The 17,515-nt window shown below is 45.3% G+C and overlaps 1 long non-coding RNA gene across 1 annotated transcript in view; it reads right to left on the bottom strand.

Moving 5' to 3' along the window:
- LOC129393409 (uncharacterized) overlaps positions 1-17,515 on the bottom strand; it is a 90,705-nt gene that overhangs the window by 17,784 nt on the left and 55,406 nt on the right. The window lies entirely within an intron of this gene.

Here is a 17,515-nt window from a genome sequence, read left to right as displayed (position 1 = left end):
CCAAGAATCTAATCTATAGACTGGCAAGTGGGCAAGGAGTTGGCCTGGCATGATAATTTTCCCCCAGGGTTAATGACTTAGAAGAATATGGGAAGACTAGGGCAGTTAGCAGTTATATTAGTCCATTTTCACACTGCTGAAAAAGACTTACCTGAGACTGGGTAATTTATAAAGAAAAAGAAGTTTAATTGACTCACAGTTCCACATGGCTGGGGAGGGCTCACAATCATGACAGAAGGCAAAAGGCATGTCTTACATGGTGGCAGGCAAGAGAGAATGAAAGCCAAGCAAAAGGGATTTTTCCTTATAAAATCACCAGATCTCATGAGACTTATTCGCTACCACAAGAAGAGTATGGGGAAACAACCCCCATGTTTCAATTATCTCCCACGAGGTCCCTCTCATGATGCATGGGAGTGGTGAGAGCCACAATTCAAGATGAGATTTGGGACACAGCCAAAGCATATCAGCAGTGAACAGAGGAACTAAAGGTCATGAAGTAAAGAGAGGCTGGGGAGGGGAGCATGAGGGGCCATGGGTGGGCCAAAGTTCTGAGCAAGCAGAAACCATGAGATAGAGAGAAGTCAGAGCAGAGAGCAAAGAGGAGAAGTGGGCAGACATGGAGAGAGGAAAACGCAAGGAGAGGAGCCCAGACCCATCAGGACTGTGCCCCTAATGCCACTGCCATGTGTTCTGCTCTCAGCCTCCCCAATCCTGGTTCACCCTAGAGCCAATTCCTCCTAGAGCTTGTTTGTTCAGCTTCTCCAGAGTGCCCTGGAAGCTGGGCTTTGTGGCTGGCTTTATCATTTTCTTATTCCTATGTGCATCCTTACCAAAAAGCCTGCATTACTTGAGGAACGCTGATTGGGTTTCTGCTTCTTGCAATCCAAAAATCTAAGCAAATAGGCTGCCGCTGGGGATTTGGCAGCTTGAATCTCAGAGCCTAGGGTCGTTGGCACATCCCTAGGGTGTCTGTCTAGCAAAGCTGGGGCAGCTGAGCTCGGCCCTACAGTCTGGAAGGGCTGGCCTTGAATGGCCGAAGCTCCTGTTCCTGAACCCAGTTCAGGGTCTTCGCCATCAGAATAACAATGAGTTCACACAAGCCAGCAGGTGTGCAAGCCCAGCCCTTGCCCATCCGTTCTAGTTAACTAGGGAGGCACATGCATGTGCCATTGTCCTGCCTTGGCATCAAGACTATGATCTGCTAAACATGCTGAGAGAGGATGGGTAACTAGAGATGGATGCCAGACCCTATATCTTTATGCAATCTCTTGCCTAAAATTCACAAAGCCTGATGCAAAGGTACGGAGGCTTCCTGCCCAGCTTCCTTCTCTTTACACCTGGGCGCCATCCTATACCACTGGTGGCCACATGCACAGAGGGGCAGATTCTCTGGCCATAAGTTCAAGCTTCATCTACACTTGTCCCATCCCCTCAATAGCCACTCTTTGGCCAGCCTTCAGGCCTTGGGGCATGCAGACCAGTGATGAACCTGGAAGTGCACCTGGGAAGAGGCCCCTGTGATTCTGGAAAGGGTAGTTCAAGTCTGTTTGGTCTGTGTCCCAAGTACATTGAATGTGGGACAGAAGGGGACATGGGTATAGTATAAATACTGCCTTTATTCTCTATACACAGCACCAACAAGAGCAGCAGCTTTGCCTCTGGCTTTGTTCCGGGCTGTAGATAAGAATGCCTGTCATTCACAAAGGGCTTACTATGTACCTGCTACTAAGTATGCTTTGTATATTAACTTATTAGATTGTTAAATGACGCTGACTTATCATTATTCTTAATTTACGATGAGGAAATTCAGGCACAGAGAGATTAAGTAACTTGCCCAGGAGTACATATAAAGTCAGTGGTAGCCACAGGATTCCAAACCCAGGCAATCTGGCCACAGGGTCTGGGCTCTAACCATTTTGCAACACTGCCTCTACAGCTGAAGTGGAATCAGGGCTTTCTGCTCACTTCACTTCAGACTCCAGTCTGGGCCCAGTGGAGGCACAGAAACCACTCTCCTCTCATTTCCCTTTCTGTCGATAGCTGTGAACACAGCATCTCCATCTCAACCTTGTCCACCGAAGAGCCTCTCCAGGCAGCCCAGGGGCATGTGAAAGGCAGCCTGGGAGCGGTGTCTGGAAGACATTTTCAACTCAGATAGAGTGGAAAACAGGTCAATGCTAATACAGTCACTCTCCATATCTGCAGGTTCCACATCTGCAGATTCAGCCAATCACAGATCAAAAATATTTTTAAACTAATAAAAAATAACAATACCAAAATAACGAATAATAGGAAAATTTAAAAACAGAGTATTACAATTATTTACCTACTATTTAAATTGTATTAGCTATCATAAGTAATCCAGAGATGATTTAAAGTACAGTCATGTGCTGTACAGTGATGTTTCAGTCAATTATGAACCTCATCCTTAACAGTGGTTCCATAAGAGGATGATGATGATGATGACGATGATGGTTTGAGACAAGGTTTCACTTTGTCACCCAGGCTGGGGTGCAGTGGTGCAACTACAGCTCACTGGAGCCTCGACCTCCAAGGTTCAGGTGGTGATCCTCCCGCCTCAGCTGGGACTACAGGTGTGTGTCACCATGCCCGGCTAATTTTTGTATTTTTTGCAGAGATGGCATTTTGCCATGCTGACCAGGCTGGTCTTGAACTCCTGGGCACAAGGGTTCTGCCCACCTTGGCCTCCCAAAGTGCTGGGATTATGGGTATAAGCCACCGTGCCTGGCCAAAATTATATTACCATATTTTTTATGTACATTTTCTATGTTTAGATGCAGAAATATTTACCATTGTATTACAGTTGCTTACACTATTCAGTACAGTAACATGCTGTACAGGTTTGTAGCCTAGGAGCAATAGGCTATACCATACAGCCTAGGTGTGTAGTAGGCTATGTGTCATCTAGGTTTGTGTAAGTACACTCTAGAACAGTGGTCCCCAACATTTCTGGCACCAGGGACCAGTTTTGTGGAAAATAATGTTTCCACAAATGGGGTTGGGGGAGAGGGGTGGCTTCAGGATGATTCAAGTGCATTACATTTATTGTGCACTTTATTTCTATTATTATTATATTGTAATATTAATATATAATGAAATAATTATACAACTCACCATAAAGTAGAATCTGTGGGAGCCCTGAGCTTGTTTTCCTGCAACTAAACAGTCCCATCTAGGGGTAATGGGAGACAGTGACAGATCATCAGGCATTAGATTCTCATAAGGAGGGTGCAACCTAGATCCCTGGCATGTGTAGTTCACAATAGGGTTCATGCTCCTATGAGAATTTGACGTCACTGTTGATCTGACAGGAGGCAGAACTCAGGCAGTAATACAAATGATAAAGAGTGGCTGTAAATACAGATGAAGCTTCCCTGGCTCATCTGCTGCTCACTTCCTGCTGTGAGGCCTGGTTCCTAATGTGCCACACACTGGTACTTGTCTGTGGCCCAGGGGGTGGGGGATCCTTGCTCTATAATGTTTGCACAATGACAAAATCACCTAACAACATAGTTCTCAAAATATATCCCCATTGTTAAGAGATACAGGAGGATATGCATAGGTTATATGCAAGTACTATGCCATTTTATATAACAGCCTCGATCATCTACAGATTTTGGTGTCCATGAAGGGTCCTAGAACAAATCCTCCGTGGATACCAAGGGACAACTCTATCTACCCTTCGTTAAGCACCTCTATCTGCCAATGTGGGCTTTACGTACATTATCTCGTTTAATCCTCACATCACTGAGAGGTAGCTAGTATAATCCCATTTATTATTATTTTTTTTTGTAGAGGGGAGGTCTCAGTTTGTTGCCCAAGCTGGTCTTGAACTTCTGTCAAGCGATTCTTTCACCTTAGCCTCCTGGGATTACAGGAGTGAGCCAGGTTAAAGCCACCATTCCTGGGCAATCTCCATTTTAAGATGTGTAACTAAAGCTCTGAAATTTTTCTGATGTCACTCAGTAGTTGGCTTAAGTAGGAGTTGAACCCATTTCTGTTTGGCTGTAGTGAATGGGATCTGCTAAGGCACCCTGCAGGGACCCAGTCCACATGAACGTCCCTCCTCTCCTCCCTGCCTCCCTTTCCCCTCCTTTCTTCTCCTCTCCCCAACTTCACTTTCTCCCTTCTCCCTTTCTCCTTTTCTGCATCTCCAGAAAGATGATCCCCTGAGTAGGTCCCTTCCATCTCTGACAGCATCCAATGGCTCATGGCAAGCACATTCCCTGGGTCAGCACTTGTGAAGATGCCTCAGGATAAAAGGAAAGAGGCCTGCAGGGAGAGAGAGTGCAGGAGACAGAGAACCCAGCCATCACTGCAGGGGTTTCTGACTGACATAGTGCCTGCCAACACCCAGAAATATGGAGATTAGCTTCGGGTCTCCATAGCTATACACCTCCAACACCTGTTTAAGAAAAAAAATCTACAAATAAATATTTGCAAAGCAACTTAGGTGCAGCCCCTACACACTGGCGCACACATACTCAGTCACTCCGGCTCACTCACATGATCTGGGCTTTAGTGACTCTCTCACACTCTGTCCCCTAAATGTTGACCTGGTGGGAAACTGGAGAGTTGCTGCAGGGCTGGCCCAGGGTAGGAAACCCAGAGGATGAGAGAGACTAGGTGGTGTTCCTAGGACCCTCTGAAGGCTTCTCTAGGAGTGCTGGCTCATAGGTTCCCAGGAGGGTACAGGGCATTTCTTAACTACATATTAGCGAGCAGTGAGCCACCTTGAATGTCTGAGCTGAGAAGGGCTTTAGAGACTGTCTCCTGTCATTCTCTCATTTCATGAAACTTTCAAACAATCTAAAGCCACAGAAAGTTACAAAATCCCTGTGGTGGTTTGGCTGACTGTTAAAGTCAAGATGGGCTAAATGTTAAGACAAACACCCTCAAATTCTAAGTGACTTGACACAAAGCTGTCTTGCACTCACCTAGCAGTCCATTAGGGGGCACCAGTGGTGGAGTGAGAGGGCTCTCCTCCATGCAGTCATGCAGGCACCCAGGATCTAACCATCTTTGGTGCTGCCATCTCCAATAAGGTCATCACAAGACATAAAGATAAGGTGGAGGGTCGTGTGTAGGCGGTTTTCACGGGTTGACATTACTCCTGCATACATCCCGTTGGTCAGGATTCATCATAGAGCAAGGGAAGTCCAAGAAGAAGAGGAGGAACTCAACATTAGTGAGCAGTAGCAATCTCTGTTACTTTCTGGAAGCAGGCATGACTTTCTTTCCTTTTACTTTGAACCCTCCACTCTTAATCTCTCAGGCAGGTGTTAATAATAAAAACAAGAACAAATAATAAAAAGATGTCCCAATTTTGAGGGCTTATTATTTGCCAGACTGTGCAGATTTTATTTCATTTAATGCTCACAAGAACCCAAAGCCAAGGTTCTGGCATTATTTCTGTGTTCAGAGAGGGTAGAACTAAGGCTAAAAGAGATTTAGCAACTCCTCTCAGGTCACACAGCTCTTCTGGGTGGGTAGTCCTGCTGGGATTGGAGCCCAGCTCTGTCTGACTCTAAGGGGGTACAGGAAAAGCTAAGGACAGCCCGGTTGGGATTCAGCCATAGCTGGGTCACTTCAACCTCTAGCAGACAACAGAGAAGCTGAGCCACTCTTCCCCACAGCCATATCCTCACCCCCACCTCTAAAGAAGGGGTTGGGAGGCAGAGAGCCTCTGAATCACCAGGCAACTTGACAGCACATCCCCTGCTGAGTAAAATTGCTTTTAAAAAGCACTTACTTTTTATGATCTAATTCAGGATGACATTGAGTGTTCTCCAGCAGATGCCTCTGCCCCGTTCCCACCAGCTCCCCACTTCTTTCTACCCCTTTCCCTCAAAGCTGTGGCTGCTCCTGTGAGCAGCAAGACTCATGCCCTGAGTGCAACTTCTTCCCCACTTTGGGGAGGAAGTTGATTCCACACGGTGGGATGGGTTGTCCCCAGACTTCCTCCCACTCTGTGTTCCTCTTAGTCCCAGAGCCCCAGAGCCCCAGATCCTACCACTGCCTCTGCTGTGGGCAATATTGTGCTCACAGAGATCGTGGGCACTGAGGTCAGACAGGCAGGGTTCAAGGCTGGCTCCAACACTTATATGTTAGTTACAGGACCTTCATCAATAATTAATCTCCCTCACTTTCATCTGTAAAATGCAAATAGTAATATCTGCCTCCCAGGGCTATGGTGAGGATTAAGTGAAATAATTCAGCTAAAGTTCTGATCCTAATGCCTGGCACACAGGAAGAACTAAAAATGCTTTTGGGTGTTATTAGTTCTGGTATAAAATATATCAAAGAGCAGATATTCTGAGTAAACCCTTCCTCCATTAACTGAGTAAGAGGGGCCCTCTCTGCCCACATGCTCACACCATTCAAGACCTCTGAACCAATCTCTATGCACCAGACTAGTTCTGCACCTTGCTGATGCTGAATTGATGCGAGGGAGGCTGAGGAAGGACTTATCCAGAGAGGGTGAGTTGATCTATATAATGAATGAAGAAGGGGAGAGGAGATCAGTCCAGATCCTCTGAGGAGCAGACACCAAGGAGAAATCAAATGTGCATGGATTTTAAGAAAATGCCTGTGAGAAAGGAAATAAGAAGTGAGCTGGGAAAGCTAGGAGAGCTGTCAGACCACAAGGCTGGGCAGGTGGGGATACAGAAGTCTAAGGAAGGTTTGGCAAAGACATTGAGAGTCACTGAGCCAAAGCCAGTGGACAGAGGAGTACCCTATCTTTCGACTTCAGCCTCCAGCTGTACTCAGTCATTGGTGGGAACAGCTCCTGGGAAGCATGCAAAGGCAGCCATAGATTCCAAAGCTCAGCAGCTAGAGCCCCAATCAATCACTGAGGTATAATCAGAAAAAGGAGGTCTCTGAGGCACCAAAGGAAGGAGACAGACTGAGCTGTGGGCAGAGGCTGGGCATGCATTAGTGGAAGGAACTGCGGAAGGAGAGAGTATAGAGCAGGATGGTTGGGAATATAAAAATTGTTGGAAATTACAAATTATAATTTCTTTAGTGTTTCTTGGGAGATACAAGTTATAGATTGGGAATTCCCTTTTTATGATTTTTGGCTACCTAGACTGTGCCCCTTCCAATATGACTGCATCTGAGACTAGTTCCAGTATTCAACAAATCATTTTATAAAATATGGTCCCTATGATGCAGCAAGCATAGTTCTAAAGGCTTTATTCTCACAACAAACCTATGATGTGGGTATGATCTTTGTCATGCTGATTTTACAGATGAGGAAATGGAGGCACAGAGAGGTTAAGTGACCTGCCTGAAGCCACAGCCAGAAAGTAGTGGAGCTGGGATTGGAACCCCAGAGTCTATGCTACCGCCCACCCTTGGCCAGCACTCTGTCTCTGTGTCCCCATTCCCTTCTTCCCACATCTCCCCTCTGCATTACAGCCTTGCCTCAGCACACCAGTCCCATGGTGTGCAGCCACTCCCACCTCTGATTGCCAGCTCCCCTGCACGCTCCCTGAGGACAGGGAGGCCCCTGCCCTCCTGAGCTCCCTGAAGCACTTGGCGCTGGCCAGCCCAGTACAGTTACCACATATCTGCTCATCTGGGTTTGGATCATCTTCTAAAGCCTTTGCACTTCATCACCCCCAAATTCTGCTCTATTGTTTAAGGATTGTCTCTCTCAAAGCTAACTCTCAAGTAGGGCTGACCTCCATTCTGGGTGTGGAGTAGGGACAACTCTTTTGGAGGTAACGTCACAACCCTCAGTAGCCACCTACACCAGTACCCCACAAGCTTCTGAAGGTCTAACCCCTCCCCCCATGTTGCTCCCTGTTCATTCGTTTCTTTAGCCTCTTGGTAAAGTCCACAGCCATCTGCTTAAATGTAGAACTGGAGGCTTAATTCAGCCCTACAGCTTTGACTGGTTTGAGATATAATGCTTATTTTATAGGTACTTAGAAAGGGAGATGTTCGCTGGTTCGTTGGGGGGATGGTTCATGACCATAATACCAGCACTTTGGGAGGCCGAGGCCAGAGGATCACTTGAGCCCTAGAGTTCAAGACTAGCCTGGGTGACAAAGCAAGACCCCCATCTCTACAAAAAATTTTTAAAAATTAGCCGGGCATACTGGTTCACACCGGTAGTCTCAGCTACTTGGGAGGCTGAGGCCAGAGGATGGCTTAAGCCCAGGAATTTGAGGCTGCAGTGAGCTATAATTGTGCCACTGCACCCCAGCCTGGGTGACAGAATGAGAATCTGTCTCAAAAAAAAAAAGACAGAGAGAGAAGACAGAAAGGAAAGAAGGAAGGAAGGGAGGGAGGGAGGAAAGAAGGGAAATGGAAATGTTCATTGGGACAGAGACGTGGAGTAGTCTACAGGATTAGAGAAAAGGAGGGCCTATTTGTGTTCCTTTTCTGCCAGTGCATGTAAATTCACCACTTTAAGAACTGAAGCCAATCAGATCACTTCATTATTGGTCTTTATGGAAATGTGGGTCCTCAACACTTTCCTGACTCTGGAGGACCCTGACTGGGGCTTCTTCTAGGAGCCAATGGATGTGCAGGGAAGGAGAGCCCCAGGCAGAGAGTGCACCATGGCAGGAACCCCACCCTTGCCCCACAAGCCTGGTTAACCTCACAGCTGGGCAATCCCAGGGAGGGGGAGTCATGAGAAAGAGGAGGTGGGGGCGGAGCAGGGAGGCAGAAGCACCAACACCAGGCACTTCACGCCTTTCCTGGCTGTATGCCCACTACGCCAGGCCTACCCCACAGAAGGCCTTGTGCTAACTGGAGGGAAGCTGCCATTCCCTGGGCAGCTACCCCGGGGCTGCAGGCAGGCTGAGCTCTGCCCCATAGGGACTGGTGGGCTCTGAGGACACAGGTCAGACCTGCGTTCCTGGCTGCCTCCCTTGGCTCTGGAGCCGACAGCTGGACTGTGGTCGATAAAGAATCGATTTTCTTTTGTCTTGTGAGGCTTGTCTGTTGTGACAGAAAATAGGAAACCTAATAAAGACTGTGCTGCAGCCTGTCAGCGCCCTGAGCCTGCTCGAGCCCCAGTGTTAGAAGGAGAAAGAAAGGGGTGGGGGCTGAGAAACAAGTGCACTTCCTGAACAACTCCAGGGGGCACTGTTCATTTGGTGTTTGCTTTGTGCTGGGGGCTGGGGTGCTCATACAGATAACTAAGAGACAGAGATAAGAATGCGGTGGAGAGAAAGAGAAAGCTTCCCTAGCACCTCCTCAGCAACTGTGCGTACAGGCAGTGGGCTCTGAGGTCGCCTTTCACTCGAGACCAGCCTCAAAGGCGGATGTCCAGTGCAGTCACACAGATCCCATGCCTGCAGCTTCATGCTCTGCTATCACTGTCTTAAAATGAAATTCTTGACAATTTTATCCTTGAATGTCTGTTTTGTATGGGAAGTCTGATGGGCTGTTTGTCCAAGCGAGCACTGGGGCTTGGAATTTCAGTTCCTAGGAAATCTCACCCTTTGCCACCTGCCTTTCTCCCCTGGAGGTGGAAGTTTTTTCACCATCCACCCTCCAACCCCTGCCCATCCTCCCTCCCCTTACCCTTCCTGGTATTCACCAGCCCCTGCCACTGGGAGCAGGGCTTCAGATGCAGGCTCAGGGAGGGTTGCACTTGGGCAATTAGGCTCTGCAGCATCTTGGGGTCATGCATGAAGGTAACTATTCCAGCCCCAGGCTGGCACCTCCAATACAAGCACTCAGTGAGTCCTGGCACAGAGGTTGCAGCCCCTTTGGGGTCACCTATCCACCATGAGTTGGGTAGGGGAGATGCCTGCCTCAATTTCCCTGCCCCTGGCTGTGGGGCAGATCATTTGCCCACACACCAAGTCACAGCCAGGCAGGGTCTGGGCACCTGTGAGGGTCTGTGCTTGTCAGGAGTGTCCCCATGCCTCAGAAAAAGCAACATTAAATAGCAGATGAGAAAACACCATGACAGGTTGAGAGACCACAAAAGCAAGGCAAACGTTTTATATTTTAGAATTTATAACAGTACTTTTTACCTGCTTTTGAATAAGAAGCCCTGCATTTTTATCTGGCATCAGGCCTCAGAAATTATGGTAGCCAGACAGAACGGCACCTCTTACCAGTACTCATCTCCGGGTCTTGTGGCTGAGAAGGGCCAAGTTCCACAGGAACCTCCAGTGCTGCAGTGAAATGTGGGGGCTCAGGGTTCCAACACAGCTTCGGTCCCCTGCCTCTCTCTGTCTTGCCTGCCTGGGCTCTGAGGGCACCTGGCCACCTTCCATCTTCCAACAGCCTCTCCTGACTTCCAGCCCCTGCTCCCATCTCTGTTCTCTGCATGCTCCCTGGCTGACTTTCTGCATCGACCTCCTAAGTGGGGGTGGCCTTCAATGCTCTGTGCCTTAGCCACTCTTCTCTCTCTTCCCCTGACAGTGTCTACTCCTCTGTTCTCACCCACACCATTGTCAGAAGGTGACCAAAGGCCACCCCCTAGCCAACTTCACTCAGCAGCTCCTGTTTACAATCTTAATCGGCAGAATGTGTATTTCTCAGATGTGTATTCAAGACCCTCCGCTCTTCCCAGGGCATGCTGTCCTCTCTGACTTAGTGTGCTGAAAATGGAAGTTGCCCATCTTTCTCCTTACGGCAGCTCTTCCTTCTGACTTTTCTATTTCTGGCTGTGACATCCTCATTCTTACTATCATCCAGATCTGAAACTTCCTAGCCATCTTTTACTCTTCCCTTTCCTTCACCTCCCACTTCCAAGAAAGCTCAAAACCTTGTCATTCCTTCCTTGAAAAATGTGCCTTGCGTTTGTTTATCCTGTAGGTTCCTACTGCCTGCAGTCTAGTTCAGACATTTATCAGCTCATGCCTTGACAAGAGCTTCCAGCTGACCCCTCAGCCTTAAGTCTCTCTCCCTGCCCATTATGCATGTACATGGCTCTAAGAATAAGTTTATTAAGATGGCTGTGCTGTGCTGATGGTATCATTCTCTTACTCAAGCATTTTCAGTAGCTCCCTGAGAGCCTAGTTATCCTCTCTCCAATATCTGATCATGTCAGTTAATGACCACATCCCTCCCCTGCTAAGACATTCAGGGCTTTTTATTGCTCAAAATGACCCCTAATGTGGCCCACACACACACAAATGCACACACACTTACTTTGTCTAGGTAATTCCTACTCATCCTTCTTAGCTTAACTTCCTTGTTGTAAAGGTTTATAGTGCTTCCTACTTCTCTTATGAGAAACCTTACCACTATTGTTACTAAACCATGTCATAAATGATTAAATGCCACTCTTCCCTGCTAGAATATAACCTTCAAAAGGGCAAGGACTAGGTCAGTTCTGCTTAGACAGACCTCTCCCCTTGCCTAATGTACAGTAGACATATAGAAAATATTTGTTGGACAGGTGAATGAACTACCATTTATTGAATGCCAGATTCTCTGCCTGGCACCTCATCTCATTTAATTCTTAGAGTATCTTTTTCAGTGCTGTTTCCACTCCATAGAAACCTAAAACGTTAAAGGTTGTGTTATAAACAAGGAGCCACTCTGCCTCCTGGCTAAGCAGCTCTTTCCACCCATGCTCCCCAACTCTCTGACTTCACGTGGACATTGCTGCCAGCTAAAATGTCCCTTCTGCCTTCATCTTTTGAAGTCCTAGCTACCTTTCAGAGTCCAACCTTAAAAAAGGCTCCTGCCACCTTCTTATTTGGCCTTAAATACCTATAATGGATAAGTTCAAGGGCTCTGGGAATAGACAGACTCGGATTTGCATTCTAAGATATGAAACCCACTTCCAAGCGATGTGACTATGTGACTTGGAGTAAGTTACTGATGCTCAGTTTCCTTATCTGTAATATACTGATTATAAGTACTGGCCCCATGAGGTTTAAATGAGATAGGTATTTGGAGCGCTTAGCACAGAGCCTTGTGTATGGAGGAGCTAAAGCAATATTAGCTCTCCTCCTTCTCTTCCTTTTCTTTCTCCTCCTTCTTGCCCTCTCCTCTTTCTTCCCCTTCAAATCTGCCCTGTTACTTATTCATTTTCCATTATCCCATTCTTACCTACCAACCCTGCCCACACCATCCTGGAACTCACAATATTTTCTCTATGATATCATGTCGGCAATCATTTCAAATGAATTCTATTGGCAACAACATCTGCCAGTGAGTAGTCAGTAGGTAGAAAATTCCACGTGGACCATCTACACATGTTCTCCTGGATGTTTGCCCCATGACAGCCCAGAGGAGACATCATTTTTCAATCATCTCTGCACCTCAACTCTGTGAGTTATTTTGCATGAGAACTTTACAAAAGGTCCTCAGGGACCCAGATCCTGAGATCCCAGACTCCCTGGTAGGATAATATCCAGTGAAAGCTGAGCATAAAGGCCCCCATGATTCAATCACCTTCAACCAACTTGGTGACAAGTTGACTTAACTGGACCATTTCGTGTAATCAAATACGTAGGGATTACAATTCAAGATGAGATTTGGGTGGGGACACAGAGCCAAACCATATCATTCCGCCCCCGGCCCTTCCCAAATCTCATGTCCTTTTCACATTTCAGAACCAATCATTCCTTCTTAACAGTCCCCCAACGTCTTAACTAATTCCAGTATTAACTCAAAAGTCCAAGTTCAAAGTCTCATCTGAGACAATGCAAGTCCCTTCCGCTATGAGCCTGTAAAATCAAAATACAAGTCAGTTACTTCCAAAATACAATGAGGGTACAGGCATTGGGTAAATGTTCTGGTTACAAATGGGAGAAATTGGCCAAAACAAAAGGAGCCACCGGCCCCATGCAAATCTGAAACCTGGCCTGGCAATCATTAAATTGAGGCTTGTTTACCAAGCTCAGTAGAGTCCTGGTGATGTCACACTTTCATTCAGTGGAATGGGGATTTTCCCAGGGGAAGCAAGAGGAAAGGCACATGACCATTTTTGAGCACCTACTCTGTGCTTGAAAACTTCATCCACTGCAGTTCTTACGAGCCTACCCCAAAGGTGGACCACATCATCTCCATTGTAGCTCCGTCGAAGCGTTCAAGAAAGGCTTTCTAGAGGTAGTCATTTCCTTCTTGGCTTCTCACACTTCTAGACAAGTTTTTAAAAAATCACCACTAGATAGTTCCAAAACAATGGCGAATGGCATCCGTTATGAGCCAGTCACCCAAGGCAGACCCTGACGGAGGATCCCTGGAGGAAAAGAGAGGCTACTTCTTCTATTTGGGTAAAGGCATCATGGCCATTAAGAGGTGGATTGTAACATTCAGTTTTCCCCAACCCCGTAAGTCCTGCCCAACTCTTTGGTCAGGCCTACAAAACCAAACAGGCCCGGCACTGAACAAAGCGTTCCACACAATGTGGCAAGTAATGCAGCTAGTCCAGCAGGAAAGCTGATTGCATTTTTGGCTTTTCAAGAGATTATAATAAACAGCTGTTAGGACAAAAATATTTTTTTTTAAGTGGCAAAGAACCTCTTGGGTTTCTAGAACCTGCTGTGCTTTTCCTGCATATCTCCAAAGCACTTAGGATATATAAGGGGTGTTATTTAAGGGCGTAAATAACAACATTTATGAACTTTTCCTGGAGAGTGCAATTAGCTTTGCATAATCCCCTGAAACTGCATTCCTGGGGAGCGGACCACTGGGAGAGCCTGAGGAAAGGTTCTGCTGGAGAAAGGGGGCCAGTGGCAGACAGAGCTGAGTTTCCAAGCATCTGCTCAGAAACATTTCCAGAAGCACCACTGGCCAAAATGGGCTCCCTTCAGGCCTGCTGCTGGACTGAAAGTTGCCCCCCTCACCTTCCAAGGGGAATATTTTAGGGATTCTTTAGTCATTAACACTATAGAGAGAATTAATCAACTACTTTTCTCTCATGGTAGCAAGCTCTTAGCAGGCCTGGAGCAAGAGGAGCTTGGATTCGGGGAAGGTCTGGAGGAGGAAGTAGCAGAGTGACGAAGAAAGCCCAGTTGGATGGGCACAATGAGGAAAAGGAAGGGGAGGAGTTTGAGGAATAAGGCTACTTAAATCTTATTTTCTGTACTTTACAATTTGAACCAGCCCTCTAGAACCAGCCCTACTCACCCAGTGGTTGTCTCTTTTTCCATCCTAGCTCTGTCCTTTCCTTCAGCATCAGTGATTTCCTGCCAACTCTGACCCATCATTCTTTTCCCCAGTCTCAAAAAACCTCCTGCCCACCTCCCCATTGAGTGTCCTTCTTTTTTAAGGATTTTAATTATTTAACGATTGAACATAATGCCTTGGATGTGGGCATGTTTGGGCATCTTGAAAGAACCTCAGGACTACCAGGGGTCAGTTTATATGGAACCAAGAGCCTCTTGGGAAAAATGTCACCCTAAAGAAAGGAGAGTCAAGAGGAGATGACATTTCTGAAATCAGAAGGGTGGAGTGATTCTGGAAGCAGACCTGTATCTGCCCTCAGGAATCCATGCCTGAGCTCTGGGGCATGAAGCCTGTTATAAAAGAGAACGTCAAAATGATGATGATGATGATGCATGTGACACAGCCTCACTAATATCTGCACTGGTATTTGAGGCAGGTTGCCAGTACTGGTAGCAAGTTTCTGTGGTATGGGAAAGGGGGCTGCTGCAACCCAGGACCAGTAGCAGCTGTGGTGGTGGCTTCCAGCCTGAACAGACATGGATGGCTTCCAGCAGCAGCTCTGGATGAAGCTATGAGGGAAGCAGCTGTCTCCACAGAAAGATTGAGATCTGGAGGCCCTGCTTGTGGAACCCCTGTGAGACATGTGAGATGTCCCCTGTGGAATCCTAGAAGTATTTAGGAGGTACTAGAGGGGAATTCCACTAATTCCCAAAGAATTAGAGGGTGAAGAGGCGGAAAAATCCTGGTAACCCTATTTTTACCCCAACTTAGTGTGGCTTGTCAAGTTGGGTGTCTGACTTTAGAAGGGAGAGTGGGTCCTGTGAAATCTTGAAATTTCTACCATAACTCTGTCTTAATACAGAGGTGATTTTTCCAAGAAAGCCATTGTGAAGTTCCAGGCAAAGGCCAGACAGAAAGGAGAGTGGCCATATTGTAGGCACTCAATCAATATAAATGAAATTAATTAATTCATTGTAGTTTCAATGATCTCCATTCCTAAAATTATAGCTAGCAGTTTCTACATATCATAAAGAAGATGCTCATTGTTAGTGCTCAGTTGTAACGTTAGCCTCAGGCTCAATTGTCTAATTAAACACCATCAACTTCAACATGAAACTTTGCACTGTGACTAGAAAACAAAGAATACAAAGAATATTTAGCTTTAGAGAGAAAGAGAGATCTCTCTCTCTGCCTGCCCTTTGAGATTCCCACAGCTCAAATTATCTGTGATGGTGTTACATAGCCTTGCTTTCTCTAGGTTCCTCTTCCCTTGGGGGAGGCATTTCTTGCCCACTCTGACTTGAATGTGTTACCTCAAGTTTGTCTCCCTGTGAGCCAAGCATGAAAGAGTTAACTGTTCTGATGTTGACAGCTGCTACTCCTCAAGTATCTCTTAACCCTCCTACCTATTTCCTATTGAAACCTCATCTTCATATATGTCTCTGGTGGCTGTCTCTCCTGTCTTCTGTGGCCCCAGAACTCTTGGTTTCCCTGTAGTCAGTGGCAATGCTACTGGACGGCTTGGGGGTCTTCAGCCCCATCTCCATCAGCCTCCCCAGACCCACCTCAAATTTTAAAAATAAACTACTGTTGGACAAAGACAATTGATATTTTATCATAGAGCTATAAATAGCATATTTAATAAATGCTGGCTCTTTTATTAATCTGCTACGTACCCTGTAAAACAAAGCAAAACAGGGTTTCATGACATAATATTTCTATCTCCCTTGGGAAGTTTACTATGAGGACCCAAGAGTCCAATCATACAAATGAGTAAGGTGTTATGCCAGAGAAGCATAGTTGTTAGGTAGGATAGGAATTTGCCTAGGAGCTGGAAATCTGGTTAGAAATGGATCGAGGGTCTTGTTTTGAAGGAGCATTTGCATAGAACCCCATTCCCACCAGCCAGACTAAATATCTCATAATTCATGGGGCATTGGTTTAAATATTCAGAAGAGTCTTGCTTCATTAGTGGGGAATAACTATCTTTAAATTAAATGCTGCTTTGGTCCCATCTAATGAATCTTAAAAGTAAGACCAGAAAGCATTAATCTATGCTCAAATAGCTTAACTGAATCCCAGAAAGAAACATCAAGAATATTTATAGAGATACAAAAATATCCAGCGCTCAACAAGGTAAAATTCATAATGTCTGGCTTTCAATCAAAAATTATCAGGCATGCAAAGAAGCAGAAAATCTAGGCCATAATGAGGAGGTAAATCAATCAATTGAAACTGAGCCAAGACTAACATAGTTGTTAGAATTATGAGACAAGGATGTTAAAACAGTATTTTGAACTGTATTCCACATATTCAAAATGATAGAATAAGAAAAAAAGCTATAAAAATCTTGAATATGTCGAGCGGGAACATGAAAGACCCCAATTTTTTAAAGACCAAAATAGAACCTGTATAGATGAACACTACAAGCCATTGGATTAAAAAAATTACACTTGGAGGACTAACAACAAATTAGACATTGCAAAATGGAGTTTAGTGTACTTGAAGACTAGCAATAAAAACTATCCAAAATGGAACACAAAGAGAAAAAAAAGACTCAAGTAAGATGAAAAGGACATCAGGGAACTGTGGGACAACTCTAAGCAGCCTAATGCACATACAACTGGAGTCACCAAAAGAGAGGTGTGAGCAGAAAATGTATTTTAAGAAATAATGGCCAAAATTTTTCCAAACTTGGTGAAAATTTGAAACCACAGATTCAAGAAGCTCAATGAGCTCCAAGCACAGAAAATATGCAGGCAACTACACCAAGGAATACCATAATCAAATTGTTCAAAACTACTGATTTAAAAAATCTTAAAAGCAGCCAGAGAAAAAAGACACCTATGTACAGAGGAACAAAAATAAGCATGACATCAGATTTCTTGTTGAAAAATGCAAATGAAAAGACATTTAAGGCAATGAGGGGAAATATATCTTTCCAACATAGAGGCAAAGTGAAAATATTTTCAGACATTCAAAAGCTGCAAGAGTTCAGCAGCAGATATGCACTATAAGAAATATTAAAGACCATCTTTCAGAAAGAAGGAATATGATACCAGATGAAAATCTGTACCTACATAGAAAAATAAAGAACACCAGAAATAGCAATTTCATGGATAAACATATAAGATTTTTGCTATTATTTAAATCTCTTTAAATGTAATTGTTAAACAACAATAATATAATGCAGAGATTATAACATATACAGAGGTAAAATATATGACAAAATTCAGAAGGAAAGTAATGGAAGGATGCTATTGGAAGGTTATTATACTATATGTAAAATGGTATCCTATAATCGAAGGTAGATTGAGAAAAATTAAAGATGTGTGCTATAAAACCTAAATCAACCACTAAGCAAAACAAATAGTTATAGCTAAAACAT

The sequence above is a fragment of the Pan paniscus genome, chromosome 9, assembly GCF_029289425.2.
Source record: "Pan paniscus chromosome 9, NHGRI_mPanPan1-v2.0_pri, whole genome shotgun sequence".
In the NCBI taxonomy this organism is placed as follows: Eukaryota; Metazoa; Chordata; class Mammalia; order Primates; family Hominidae; genus Pan; species Pan paniscus.
This window is presented reverse-complemented; position numbering and strand designations above follow the sequence as displayed.